Genomic DNA, 15,681 nt, shown 5'->3' with positions numbered 1-15,681 from the left:
TTATTTGTTTGTTCACTAGGGTTCACAATATGCGTCTCTAACTTATCACAATCTACCTTCAATTAATATTATACTACTTCACATATAAATTAAAAACCTTGTAATAGTATACTTCCATTCACCTCCTCATGTACTTTGATAAATTTTATCATAAAATTTATTCTCACATGGATTAAAATCCACAATATATTGGTTTGATTTTGCTTTCAGTAATCAATCATTTTTACAGAAACGTAATATACTTAAATTAAAAAATTATGTTACATTTACCATTTCTGGAGCTTTTCATTTCTCTCTGTAGATCCAAATTTTCATCATTTATTTTCCTTCCATGTAAAGAACTTCTTTTTTAACATTTCTTGTAATCCAGGTCTGCTAGCCAAAAATTATTTTTTTTTCTGAAAAAGTCTTTGTTCTGTTTTCAATATTGAAGAATATTTTCATCATATATATAAATCTAGTTTTACAGTTTCTTTTTTCTTTCAGCACCTTGAAGACGTTTTTCTATTCTTCTGGCATGCATAGTCTTTTTTTTAAATTTATTTTTGGCTGCATTGTGTCTTCGTGGTTTGGTCTTAGTTGCTGCGTGGGCTTTCTCCAGTTGCCACCAGCAGGGGCTACTCTTCATTGCCGTGCGCGGGCTTCTCATTGCGGTGGCTTCTCTTGTTGCAGAGGTTGGGCTCTAGGCGCGCGGGCTTCAGTAGTTGTGGCACGCAGGCTCAGTAGTTGTGGTGCACGGGCTTAGCTGCTCCGCGGGAATCTTCCCGGACCAGGGATCAAACCCGTGTCCCCTGCATTGGCAGGCAGATTCTTAACCACTGCGCCACCAGGGAAGTCTCTGGCATGCAGAGTCTTTGATGAGAAACTGGATTAATACATTTACTCCTCTATACATAACTTTTTCTGGCTGTTTTTAAGATTTTTCTCTTCATCTCTTGTTTTCAGAAATTTAATTAATTTAATTAATACTCTTTTTGTGTGTTTTTCTTTGTGTTTTTCCAGCTTGAGATTTGATGAACATCTTGGATCTGTGGATTTATATTTTTTAATCAAATTTGTAAAATTCCTTGTCATTATCCTTCAAATGTTTCTGTATACACATGAATTTAATATATGACAAATGTGTTTTTTAAGTCAGTGGCAAACATACATCCTATGAAATAAATGGTTTGGAACCTTTATTTTTTTCCTCTACTTCACTCCATTCACAAAAATAAATTGCTTTTGTATTAACAACCTCACATAAAGAACAGAAATATAAAAGTTTTCCGTGAAAATAAAAGGATTAGTTTAAGAACTTAGTGTAAAATATTCAAGTTATTGCCCTAGCAAAACCTGTATGTATTTATACAAAAATTACTGGCCCTGATAACACTTAACTATTGGCCAGCTGGGCAGGCACCCCCCAGCCATCCCCCAAATCAGATCTGCCATGTGTGATTGTGTGGTTTATGACAACCGTGTTCCAAATATTTTTTTATCAGCTGTTCTTTGAAATAAAAATGATGAAAATCATGTGTTTCTTTTAAAAAAATGTTCCCTTGTGTCTGGTTCAACTGCAACATATAGTAAAACAATAACAATAATGTTTTAAACAAAATAGAAATCTATTTCTCTCTCATGTTAACATAGCAGTTCAAGGTTTATACAGAGGCTTGGATATCATCAGGTACGCAGACTCCATCCCTCTTACTGCTTTGTGGCTTCCAGCTTGTGATCCAAGCTCCATATATCTTACCCATTTATCTATTTTATTTTAGCCAGCCAGGAGGAGAAACAGAGGAGAAAATCACGCCCCTCCCTTTAAAAATATTTCCTGAAAAAATGTCAACACTAGTTCCATTTATACCCTACGGTCAGAATTTAATAACATGGCCATGTCTAACTACAAGGAAGTCTGGGGAATGAGGTTTTGTCCCGGGCTACGGTTTCCAGGTAATTTTCAGGTGCTGCATTATTGAAGGAGAAGGTGGAGGACAGATATTAGGGGACAAATAGCCTTTCTGTATTGCTCATTCTTTCCTTCAACAAAACCATCTGGCCACCAATATATAAGGCACTAGTAACAGACTCTAAGAATGAACTTACATACAGTCCCTCCCACATGAACTAAGAACACGTATCTTCTATTCCCTGCCTACAGCCTATTTTCAACCAGTTTTGTGTGTAATTATATTTTGCTGGTTTAGTTCCTACGAATCACCATTACTAAGCTCCACATAGAGCTCAGCACTACATTACGCACCATGAGAGATCTCTGAGTGTTAGAAGGAAAGAAAACTTCAGAGATCATTTAATCCTTTGTGGTTAAGAAAACTGAGGTCCAGAGAGAAGGGACTTACCCAAGATGCCTGCTTCAATCTCTTTGCTGGCAGGGACTCAGATATCTATCTCCAATCACCACACAGTTTGTCAGGACTCTGCAATTCAAGAAGTAAAAGCTGAGCTTCCCTCAGGATTCCCCTGCTGTGTGAGTCATAGAGAAAAACCCCTGGGGACAGCCAGCAATTAACAAAGCTGCTGCTCTAAGAAAGTAGCTTGCTAGGCACTTGAACTTCTCACTATTAAATGGGAATTGATCCCACCTAGACTGCTAAAATATCTTTCATACCAGCATCTGTACCTGGAAAGAAACTGGTTAGCTGAACGTGCTGGATTTAACACCATAATCCAACACCAGCTGTGTGTCCTTGAGCACATTGCTTAACCCCACTGAGTTTCAAATTTCTTACCTCTAACTTGGAGGTGATCATCCCTATACTATTGTACTAAAAGGATCTAGTGAAATACCATAGATAATACCTTGAGCACAATACCCGGTACGTGATAAATGTAACTTTGATTCAATTACATTCATGTATCATTGCTTCCGGGAAGAACTTCCTTTACCAAAACCATTTTGGATGAGTCGCTACCTCAAATCCTTCAATGGCTCCCAATCGCTTACAGAAGAAAGTCCAAACCCCCAGCCTGATGTTCAAGGTCTTTTCTTAAAAAAGGGAAGCTTTGATAAATCCAAGTTGGAGCTAAAACATAAGTCAACTGACTCTTGTTCTAATAATCCCTGAACAATTAACTATAGTAAGATGTAGAAGGTTCTACAAGAGAGATTAATATAGAGCCCTGGGGTGGAAGGGAGGACCATTTGTCATAATAATGCTTACATCTTCTCAGCCATTCCCGTCCAGGGATTGGAACACATCCTAAAAGAATAACTGTAGTCATTTCTAGGTGGCAGAGCTGTGGGTAGTTTTTAATAATTTTGTTATCAGTTTGAGTATTTTACATCAGCAGCAAAACATTTTTCCATCGGTGTAATAAAAGTAATACGATAATGATAGTAATATATGGTGCCTATAACTGAAGGAAGTAATGAAGGGGGAAGTCTGTGAATGAAGTCCGATATTAGGACATTTAACGACAAGATAACCCCAGTAGTCCCTGGGGTCATAAGAAAGTATATGTCACACAAAGGATCACTGCCAATTTATTCCATCTCAAGTCCCAAGGTCATTTTTCTCTTTCTGAGACTCTATGGCTACATCTTGAGGCTAGACTTGCAATTGAAGGGCACTCCTCAGCTCTAAGATAAGCGGCCAACAAGAGATCCAGATCTAAAATATAACAGAAAATCATGCAAATCAATAAGAAACGGAAAGCCGCCCCAATAGAAATATGGTAACAGGATACAGAGAGTCAACTTCAGAAGAGGAAGCCTCAAAAGCTAACAAGCTTTAAAGAGATGTGCAAAATCATCAGCAATTAGAGAAATGCAAATGACATTTTGAACCTAGGACAAATTATAAGCATTTTGCACTAGCAAAAACAATAAAAAAAAAAAGAAAAATACTGTGTCATAAACTTGGTTGGTGAGGTTGTGGAGAAATTGGAACCCTATACATTGTTGATGGGAATGCAAAATGGTGCAGCCGCTATGGAAAACAAGATGGAGGTTCCTCAAAAAATTAAAAATATAGTTACCATAGGATCCAGGAATCCCACTCCTGGGTATATATCCCAAAGAACTGAAATCAGAATCTTGAAGAGATATCTGCACTCCCATGTTCAATACAACACTATTCACAGTAACTAAGGTATGGAAACAACCTGAAAGCCCATTGACACATGAACAGATAAAGAAAACGTGGTATATACATACAATAGAATATTATTCAGCCTTAAAAAAGAAGGAAATCCTGCCATATATGACAACATGGATGAAGCTGGAGGACATTATGCTAAATGACATAAGCCAGCCACAGAAGAACAAATACTACATGATCCTACTTATATGAGGTACCTAAAATAGTCAAACTCAGGGAATTCCCTGGTGGCCCAGTGGTTAGGACTCCACGCTTTCACTGTCAAGGGTGTGGGTTCAATACCTGGTCGGTGAACTAAGATGTCACAAGCCACGCAGTGTGGCCAAAAAAAAAAAAAAAAGTCCAACTCATAGAAGTAGAGAATAGAATGATGGTTGCCAGAGGCTAGGGAGAGTGGAAAATGGGGAGTTGCTCAATGGGGATAAAGTTCAGTTATGCAAGATGAATATGTTCTGGAGCTCTGCTGTACAGACAGTGCCTATAATCAACAATACAGTATTGTATATTTAAAGATTTGTTAGGAAGGTAGGACCCATGTTAACTGTTCTTACAAAACAATCAATAATAGTAATAATTACCCAAAGAGGCTCAAGGAAACTTTTGCAGGTGAAAGAAAAACAAAACACAAAACCGAACTAGTAGTGATGTGGGAACTAATGGCCCAGTGGGAGGACATCCTGGAAGGCAAACTAGCAACACTTACCCCCACTCCTTACTCTATGTGTAGATTGTTGGGTATATATCTACACATACCCGACAATCTCCCTCCAGGGTGTAAAGCACAAGAAATTCTCACAAAGCTTCATCAGAGGACACACCTGGAGATGTTTATTGTTGTATTTCTTTCTTGGAGCAAATGGGAAGATGGGGTGGAAAATAATTCTGATGCTCATTCCTGGGAAAATGAGTAGGTAAAAGTAGGTAGAGACACAGCATAAAATACCATGAAGGGCTTCCCTGGTGGCGCAGTGGTTGAGAATCTGCCTGCCAATGCAGGGGACACGGGTTCGAGCCCTCGCCTGGGAAGATCCCACATGCCGCGGAGCAACTAGGCCCGTGAGTCACAACTACTGAGCCTGTGCGTCTGGAGCCTGTGCCCCGCAAAAAGAGAGGCCACGACAGTGAAAGGCCCGCACACAGCGATGAAGAGAGGCCCCCACTTGCCACAACTAGAGAAAGCCCTCGCACAGAAACGAAGACCCAACACAGCCAAAAATAAATAAATAACTTTATTAAAAAAAAACAACAACAACCTTCCTTTCAAAAAAAAACAAAAAACCATGAAATATCAGACAAGAGTTCATAGGAATGGTTTAGGTTATTGTTATAGCAACACTGATGGATCTTAAAAACATTGCCCTTGATGAGAAGAAAGGGAAAACCAGAATGGATACATTTATGAAGATTCAAAATATATGCATATAAAATAATATGCATTTTGAGAGAACTCATGCAAACAGAGAGAGAGACATAAATCCAATAGCATCTCTTTGGCTTCTCCTCCTCCCACGCTCCCTGTGTGTCTACACTTTCCATGCCAACAATACTGAACTGCCTGTGGTTCCATGAACTCAGCATGCTGTTTCACTATTGTCTGCCTCTATACATGCTGTTCCTTCCCCCAACCCTCCTATCTGGTTCACTGACAGATGGGCACACTGAATCTTACTCACTACTGAATCATTGGAGCTTACAGCTTGCTATTTGGCACAGAATAGCTGCTCAGTAAATACTATTCACTTAAACTCAGTTTAGACAGCTTCAGCAGGCCTCCCCTGCACCACAAGCCCCCTCCTCTCCTTTCCCAATCTTTTTGTGTAATAGCTACCTGTTGTTGAGTACCTTCTAAATCCCAACACCATACTAATATGTGGAAGGCACACGCATGAAGGTCAAGATTCTGGGAACTCAGTATGGAAAGAAGACTGGGGTATAAAGTTCCATGTGTTCATTCTCATTTAATTCCCACCACCACACATTTTCTGTAAGATAATCCTTACCACTGTACCTGGCATCCACTAGTCCAGAGCCCCTCTGGTTCATTCCCATCAAGAGTAAACTTCCAGCCACATACCAGGGCATAGGAGAAGATGACACCTCATGCAGTTGCTTGGGGCGATCTAAAGGACCCTTTGCTTTTACAGATTTTCAACCAGTCCTCCTCTTGGAAGGCCCAACTTTGCCCTGTTCAGAAGTTCCAGAATCCAGAACCTATCTAAGGCTCTAGGATATAAATTTCTTTGCTCTCTTTGTTCTCCAGAACTTCTCAGGTCTGCTAATACCAATTGGACCAGTTGTCCATCTGCTTTCCAGCTTTCAGTATCCTTATCATCCCTTCTTCCCTTCTTTTTGTCCTTGAGTTTATGCCATGCATTATGCTAAATTTCAGTTACTGTCATTTTACTGGTGTTTTGGGAGAGAACAGGGATAAATGAGTATGTTCAATTTATCATCTTTAACCGAAGGCTGCCCATTCTCAGACAATTTAAATAGTTAAAAATGTTTTACTTAGTTTGAGGCAAAACAGCCAACTTGGTAAGATCCGTCTCGCATTCTTGTTTTGACACAGTAAATCTTCAGATATTAGAGAACACCTTCATTTCCCCTTTACACTCTGATTCCTCTCTTCTCCAGGATAAAGACACAGCCCCCTCCGGTATTCATTAAAATTATTTTATTTGTGTGTAATAGAAACTACACCCAGCAAACATACAAGAAAGGTTGAGGGGAGATGGGTGCACTGGAAAGAAGAACACCGAGCTAGCTCACAGTTGCCTATGCCATAAATCATTGGTTTTCAGCGTGCGCTCCCAGAGCAGCAGCATACTTGGGAACTTTCTGAATTGCAAATTCTCATGCCCCACCCTAGACCTACTGGACCAAAAAGTCTGGGGCTGGCACCTAGCAATCCGTATGTTAACAAGGAGACTCTGATGCACGCTCAAGTCTGGAAGCAACTGCCTTAGGATCAGCTACGGCCAAGGACACAGGGACCTCAAGAACAAATCTGGCCACTGTGTTACCTGAGAAACAGTAATTATAAACTGGAGAGCAACTCATTTGATACGAATTACACTCCAGCCTCCCAGTAATTCATAGTACTCCTACGGAAGAGACAGTTAACTTCCAGACGGTCGGTGTTGAAAACGACTCCCAGGACTTCCCTGGTGGCGCAGTGGTTAAGAATCTGCCTGCCAATGCAGGGGACACAGGTTCGATCCCTGGTCTGGGAAGATCCCACAGGCCGCAGAGTAACTAAGCCCGAGAGCCACAACTACTGAAGGCGGCGCACCTAGAACCCGTGCTCCGCAACAAAGAGAAGCCACTGCAGTGAGAAGCCCACGCACCGCAACAAACAGTAGCCCCGCTCGCCGTAACTAGAGAAAGCCCGCGCGCAGCAACGAAGACCCAACACAGCCATAAATAAATAATTTTTTTTTTTAAAAAAGAAAATGACTCCCATCCATTCACACTTTAGTCTCATGCTTTCACTTGCTCTCTCTATTGTACGTTGAGTGTCTATTCTAAGAGAGCTGACCCAGGTCTACAGCATCCTCTCCACTGGGTATTCATGGTGCTACTCATAATACAGGTTTGGAGACAGCTTCGTGCTGAAGGTGTGGCTGATAGCCTTCTGAAGAGCTGTGCTCTCAGGAGCTAATGCCTTAAGGTTTTTTCACCGAGAGGTAATCTACAACAAAGACAGTGAATCTCCTATCCTTGGTTTGGTTTTATTCCAGCCTTAGAAAACACAGAGGGAGATGCACCCCAAAGAAAAAATTTGATTTTGATTGATACCTGAGTTATTATGATTCAGAAAAGTTTCTGAGAAGTTTCAAGAAGAGAGTTAAAGAATCATAAATTTACAACATAATAATAAAATTTTTAAAAAAGAGTCATAAATAAAACAATCTATTTTTTTGTCCCAAGGGCATTGTTTCTCATCCCTGACCCAACTTGCTCAGAGGGCCACTTAGATTCTAATACACCAAGGGTCCAATATATTGAAAGGGAAATCATGGTTTCGATTTGACCGTCTACTGTGTGCCCAACAAGGTGCAAAGCTTTCATAGGTAGTATGTCAATTCACTTAAAGTTTAAAGCATTCATGAGTTTTATCCTCCTTTTAAGTATGATGAAGCTAGGGCTCAGAAAGGATGAACAGCTTGACCAAAGGCAAACTCCTATCTATCTGCCTGCAGCATCCTTGATCTTAACCACCTGCCACACTGGCTCCATGAACACACAGAGCTATGTTTCAAATAAAGCAGTTCCCAGTTTGGACAGAACTGGGTCAGTCCAAAAGGTATTCAGAGTTTTACTCTGCCCAGAACACATCTTAATCTCTATCACCACCAAACAGTCTTGTCTGCCTAACAAATGACTGCATTTTCTTCAAGACCCAGTAATGGAGCACCTCCTTTATGAATCCTTCCTACCACCCCAAAACTGAGTCAGTCGCTTATTTTATCCTGATGCTATTTGTTTGCCTGTATGTCTCTCCCACAAAACTGTGAGCTCTTAGAAAACAGGATTGGCTTGATCTCTTGCATCACTACCTCCTAGGGCAGGGCTAAACACATAGGGTGTATTTAGTAGTTGCTTGTTGATTCAAAAAAATAAATTAAAGAATGATGGATAGATAGATGGATGGATGAATGGGTCTCAAAGGGAAATGAGAATAGCAAATACATGACTTTAGGATGGATAGCTCAAGTGTCAATTAGGGCAAAACCAAAGCTATTTATCTAAAACACTGGTGCTTCCATCCAGTGACTCTTGCCCTTGGTATTTCTTTTATATCTCTACCAATATCGCATGTCTCCTATCTTCCCCCTTTCCCCCTTTCCTTTACTTCCCTTGTCTTCCTTCTCTCTCTCTCCCTCTTTCCCCCTCTCTGTCTCTCTCTCTTAAATGCCTATAATATAGAACTTAAGTCATTCATATAATATTTTCATTTGTTATAATATACGATTCAGATATAAATAACGTTCCCCATTCTTAATTTCAAAATACAATGGATGGAACATTTTTATAATGTCTAAAAATAAGATCCAAAACAAAAACACCCACAACTCTCTCCCTTGAGTTAACAGCATACAGTAAATTGATTTTTTCTTTTTTTTTTGGTGAGTCAGTGACTATCAATAGGGAAAAAATTATCCAACCCTGTTCAATGGTAAGAATTAACACAGTTCCAGCACCTGCTAAGTGCCAGCAATGCATTAATCATAAATATACAATAATTAATCATATCTAATATATATTATTAATCATATATTAATAATTAAGCAAATATCCTCCATCTTATTATCTGCATTTATAGGGAGACAACTGAGGCTCAGAGAGGTTAAGTGACTCTTCCAGTACTACCCAGTAAGGAAGAGGAAGTGAGATTCAAATTCAAGACACATACTTTCTCATTCGATTTAACATTTTCTCACGTGAAATCAAAGAAGCCATATTGGTAGGAGGAAGGAAGAGGAAATTCCCCTAGCTAAAAACAAAAAGGATTAAGGAACACTTTTTCAAGGAGAATACCAAGATTACTCGGCCATGGTTTTGTAATCACGGGTGTAGAGCTTGCATGCTGACACTTCCTATGATTCAGCTCTGCCGTCTTACTCGGCTCTTTACAAAATTAAACCACATTTTAGAAAAGGAAACAATATCAGACTGATAATAATTTCTGTTTTAAAATCTGATAATTTAAAACAAAGGTGAAAGCCAGTGGAATGACAGAGATTTTTATCTCACCTTCTAGTCACAGAAATGTTGACTGTGAAAAAAGTTTGAATTCCAAATTCCAGAAACAGCTTTCTTTGCTAATTCTGGAGGTTTGTCATATTATTTCACAACCTACACTCCCCACGCCCCCACCCTCATGAGTCTGCTTCCCCTTCCTCCCTCAGTCCATGCCATGAACCCAAAGGCAGGCTACAAGAAGGGGGCCATTAGGGAGGGGCCCAGGAGTTCTTCCCTGCATGTGGCACTTCTGAGAATCTCTAAATACCACCTCCCCGTGATCCTCTCAAGCGGCTCGGGGCTGAGCAAGAAGGAGCGGGAAACCAGGCAGTATGTTAGCCCCGCTTGGGTTCTGAGAATTGCTACTTGGCCATAGTTTTCTCTGGCTTGAACCATAGCAGCAGGAAAGGTGGAAAGTGTAAGAAAAGAAAGTGTAACTGATGTCCTCGGGGAAGTCATCAGAGTGAAACCAGGTGGGATCTGCGGGAGACCTCAGCTCTGGCCAAGGCCAAGGTGGCCTGCCAAGTGTGGCTGCCAGGCTTGCCCCCCGTCCAGACTTGGGGGAGCCTTGTAGCATCAGCGTTCTTCTCTCACAGCTCATTAGTTCCTATTGCATTTTGCACCTTCATTCTTAAGAAGTCACATGTCCCATTAAATGTGAGTCTTTCCCAAGGCCAATCTGAAGCCTCTACTCTTCTGGGCTGCATCTTGACAAGTTAGTACACTATTGTGGTTGAACATGGTCTGTGGATTTAAGCAGATCTGACTTCAAATTCTGGGCCTGTCTATTGCCATCTATGTGCCTTCATGTCATTCGGTCCTTTGACTTCTCTGTGAGAAGAACTCCCTAATCTATGTTTTCATTCCCTACCTCTAACATAGCCAACTGCCTGCTAAACATTTCCACTTAGATGTTCCTTTATTGCCTCAAATATGACAAACAAAAAGCATTATCTACTCTTTCCCATCCCCTCACATCCTTTGTACTGTTCTTTCTTTCTGCTAATGGAACCACCAGTCATTGAGATCCATTTTTAACTCCCCATATTGAGTTAGAACATAAATCTTTTTGATTCTTCCTCCATATAGTTCTCTGTAGTCCAGCTCCTCATTTCTCACAGGTTCTGGTCAGTTCATGACATTTTATTCCCCTATACGTGTACTCCTTTTGAAACAGGAGGGAAAGGGGACAGGGCACAACCTTTAAAAGAATGACATAGCCATAGGACATGGCAAAAACTGGTTAGAACCAGCTAGGTCAAAGATGGCAGAAGATTCAACTTCCAGTGGACCTTGAGCCTCGTTATATGCTCATTGTAATACGTTAGCATCTAAATAACACACCCACCAGCACCATGACAGTTCTGAGGCTAACCATAAAAGGCCAAAAAGCAGGCCGTGGCCCAATTCCTGGAAATCCCCGCCCCTTCTCTGAAATAGTTGGAATAACCCTCCCACTCATTAGCCTATGAAATTACCCAGCCCATAAAAACTAACCTTGCCATATTTGGGGGCCTCTCACCTTCTGAGATGGCTCACACTCTGTCTGTGGAGTCTGTTTCTCTGTAAATAAATCCACTTCTTACCTGTCTCTCACTGAATTCTTTCTGCAACGAGATATCAAGAATCTGAGACCAGGTGTGTGACCTCAATTAAAAGACCATGGGTTTAAGTCCCAATCTGGTTTTGGCCAGGTTCAAGTTCTGGCACGTGGGTTCAAGTCCCAGTCTGAGTTGCACAGTTTCACTTTCAAACTAGCCTTTATTCCACAGCCAGAAAAATTCTTTCTGAAATCACGTTGACCAAAATACCCTTCCATCACCACCTTCACTGCCATTAAAACCATCAACAAACTTCTAACTGGAAAAGTGTATACTCCTTGACCTCGTGCTCAAGGCTCTTCATATCCAGGCTCAGCTTCTTCAAGCATCATCTCCCAGGCAGGGCTCCCCACCTAAGGCTTCTGCTTCCATCAAACCATTTCTTTCAACATGTACTCATTCCATTCACTAAATATTAGTAGAATGTCCACATTAAGCCAAGTATTAGGGATACAGGGGGTGAATAAACAGACACAGCCTCTCTGTAGTAGAACAGTCTTTAGATACATAAACACATGTATGATGACAAATTGTGAACTCCTGGTTAAACATGACAGATTGACCATAGCATTTATATCTTCTCTTTCCTCCAATGAAATAAACAACAACAACAACAAGAAACTGTTTAGCGTGTAAGTGGACAACACATCATGATGAAACTTTGGAAGACAGGCTATAGATAGATGAGCAATGATCAACTAAGCACAGTGGAGAAAATTTCAACCTTAACCACCTGGAGAGGCATATTCTGACATAGTCATGGACCCTGGGGAACCATCTGCAAGGCAAGGCTCTCATGGGCCTGATCTTCCACAGAGGCATGAGGCTGCACATCCGGACACAGAGAGGATTAAACTCTTAGATTTCCCCTTGGCCCTGCAGAGCCTGACAGACACCCTAGAGGCAGAAGAGTTAGTGTCTGGAGAAATTGTTTGAGGAAGCTCCAGACCCATGAACGTCAGGCACAGAGCAGAACAGAGATGCACGGGTCTGAAAATGATCGTGCCAGGGCCCATCACTGTCACATTCCAGAGCTCCATGGATAAAAAGATGATCCTAAAAGCTCCAGCTGCGGAGTGGTAGGGAGATAGGAGATGATCATAGGCAAACAAACAGGAATCAGAAGTGCAATCAGGCTTCTACCAGAAATGCTAGAAGTTGGAAAAGAACTGGAGAAAGCCTTCAGATTTTTAAGGAAGTTTTTAACCTAGAATTCATTACTTAGCTACACTATCAACAAACATAGGGAGAAACATATAAACATTTTCAGACATATGAAGGCTCAGAAAATTTACCTCCCATACACTCCCTCTTTTTTAGGAAGTTAATTGAGAACATCCTCCCGCTAAGCAAAGGAATGAAGCAAAAAGAGGAAGATGCAGAGACCCAAGAAATAAGGGGTCCCAAACCGGAAGGCAATGGAGGGAATTTCCAGGATGCCAGCGGGGCAAGACACAAAGAGAACTCGCTGTATGGTCAGCACAGGGTGGAGGGCTCCAGGACAAGGGCTGTAGGAAAATTAAAAATGACACACAGTAATATCTGATATATTTTACCAATTAGAACAGGGCTGGGCAAACTCCAGCCCAGGGACCAAATTCTGCCTGCCACTTTTTATTGGCACACAGCCATGCCCATTCATTTACATATTGCCCATGACTGCGCCCTCTGTAACAGCTGAGTTGGACAGTTGCGACAGAGACTGTCTAGACTGAAAAGTGTAAAATTTTTACTATGTAATTCTTTACTAAGAAAGAATTTGTCAAAACCTGATTTAAAAGGGAAAAAAAATACTGATTTGATGGACTGGGTGAAGAAAGAATAAATACAAGGAAAAAAATTCACACCAACTGGAGGTAAAGAAGCAACTGTGAATTCAAGAAATACAAAGTTGTGCAAGAAAAGAAATGATCATAGGAAACTACTTAAACTCTGCAGTGGACAATATTTGCATGATCATAAAAACATAAACTCTGATTCTGATTTATCAAAAAATTATGATATGCATATCAAGGGAAGAAGAGAGAAGAAATGAAGAGATGTATAAAAGATCTATATTTTCATCTACTATAGCAGGAAGTCTGTCACCGATAAATCAATAGATAACAATATAAGCATATTTGCTAGAAATACAGAGGCATATGCCATAAGAAATAACATAAAGAGCTAAAAAGTGATTTGTCTGGTGAGCAGGACCAAATGAGGTAGGGATTAGTAAACAGGCACTACTATCTTCATTATAAATCTTTTGACATTGTTTGCTTTTGTGTTTTTTTTGCGGTACGCGGGCCTCTCACTGTTGTGGCCTCTCCCGTTGTGGAACACAGGCTCCAGACGCTCAGGCTCAGCGGCCATGGCTCACAGGCCCAGCCGCTCCGCGGCATGTGGGATCTTCCCCGACCAGGGCACGAACCCGCGTCCCCTGCTTCGGCAGGCAGACTCTCAACCACTGCACCACCAGGGAAGCCCCTTGACATTGTTTTTTTTGTCTTTAACTGTGTATACATATTATTTAATAAAGTGGCAGTTAATTTTCAAAAACACACAATCTCAAAAATTACACAATAGGTGTCATGAAGCCCCAAAACAAGATGCCATGATAAAGAATAATGAAAGTGGATTATCAACTATAAATTTACTTTTGTCTTCAGAGAAGTGGGTTCTACGCAGATAAAATTTAAACTGATAACTTGCAAGTTAGCCAGCCAGCCAGCCAGTTTAGGCAAAGGGGACTCCCAGGCAAAGGACTAGCATGTGCAAAGGCCTGGGGTGAGATCAAGCATGATGATTTAAAGGACTTGAAGTGGATAGGATTGGCTGAGGGTGAGAAGTGTTCAGGAACAAACTAGCAAAGACAGCAAGAAAGAGACCATGATGCCACCATGAAGCATGGCAAAGGGACTGCTGACTCACATAACAACGTGTTGCAACACTGTGACCAACATTTGCAGCACATTTCTTCTTTTCATGATTTTTGCATTAGAAACTGACTCAAATCCACAACCCAATAGAAGGAGTTACTGTGTAGTCAGAAAGTTGAGCCAGACTGTAGCTGTTTCTTTCAAGATGACATGTCAGACTCATCCATAAGCAGTGAGGTGACCTCCCAGTGCCCCTGAGGGCTTTGCAAGTGACATGCTTTTCTCAAATAAACTCCTGCTCCCATACCTTCCTACTCCATCCCCTCAGTTCCTCCAGGAATTTTGGATGCAGGATTCCCTGAGATCTCTTCTCAGGCTCCTACTTGCCCCTCTTTAATCAAATTCCAAAGTCTTGGTTTTTGCCATCACTTGACTGCCTTCCTAAGTACCGTATTATCCACCCTCTCATAATTCTGTCCCAAATGTCTCAAAACAGATTTGGATCTTCCAAGGAAGGACCCGAGAGATGATTTCTCCATACTTTTATGAGGAAAACGGAGCCCAGGGTCCATTTCCCCAACATCAGGCAGCTAGCTGATGACAGAACCAGGGTCACAATGCAAATTGCACCACTTTCGGTTTGTGAGGTCCTCCCTTCAAGACTCTGCAGGAAGAAAACCCAAAACACAGCTACTACACATCCATGGGCAGGAGCCTGAGACTCTGAATTTCCAAGAGGTGAAATTTCCTTTTCGTACTCTCTATTAATAGAGTTTTTTCATCTATTAAAGAAATTATGATTAATATTAGGGAAATATGTTCTAGTTACATTTTACAATTTATGCCCTTCGGTTAATGTGAACCCAGATTTAAATATTTCCATGAAATAGCACTTATTCTCTGTATATTAACTCTTGTTTCCTTAGAAGCATCAGGAAGCCTCTACATTATTGCTGCTCGCATTTTCTTGAAGGCATTACTAAAGAGTAATTACAAATTATTTTTATTGTACTGGGGACAAGACAGTACTGAATTAATAATGTGTCCTAAACATTAATTTGCTCAGTGGCTCTCAGTCACTTGGTCTCAAAACTCCTTAGCTTTTTAAAAATCAAGGACCCCAAAGTTTGAGTTGGTATAGGTTTATAGATATTCTTAGAAATAAAAACTGAGAAAGTTTAAGAATCTTATTAATTTATTTTAAAATGCCAACAATAAATCCACTACATGTTAATATAAATGACATTTTTTATATTTTTAAAAAATATATGTAAAAAAAAGTACTAAGAAGAGTGGCATTGGTTTTGCATTTTTGTAAATCTCTTCCATGTCTGAATTAATAGATGACAGTTGGATTCTCACATCTGCTTC

General features: G+C 40.6%; 1 long non-coding RNA gene across 1 annotated transcript in view; it reads right to left on the bottom strand.

Moving 5' to 3' along the window:
- Positions 1–2,346: 2,346 nt before the first annotated feature.
- The window catches only part of LOC114884594, a 116,454-nt gene continuing 103,119 nt past the window's right edge, over positions 2,347–15,681 (bottom strand). Inside the window, exon 3 of the long non-coding RNA XR_003790867.1 lies at positions 2,347–2,420. This is a non-coding gene — a long non-coding RNA (uncharacterized LOC114884594). The remainder of the gene's footprint in view (positions 2,421–15,681) is intronic.

Source organism: Monodon monoceros, unplaced genomic scaffold (genome assembly GCF_005190385.1).
Source record: "Monodon monoceros isolate NGI ecotype Baffin Bay Population unplaced genomic scaffold, NGI_Narwhal_1 Super_Scaffold_5, whole genome shotgun sequence".
Classification (NCBI taxonomy): domain Eukaryota; kingdom Metazoa; phylum Chordata; class Mammalia; order Artiodactyla; family Monodontidae; genus Monodon; species Monodon monoceros.
This window is presented reverse-complemented; position numbering and strand designations above follow the sequence as displayed.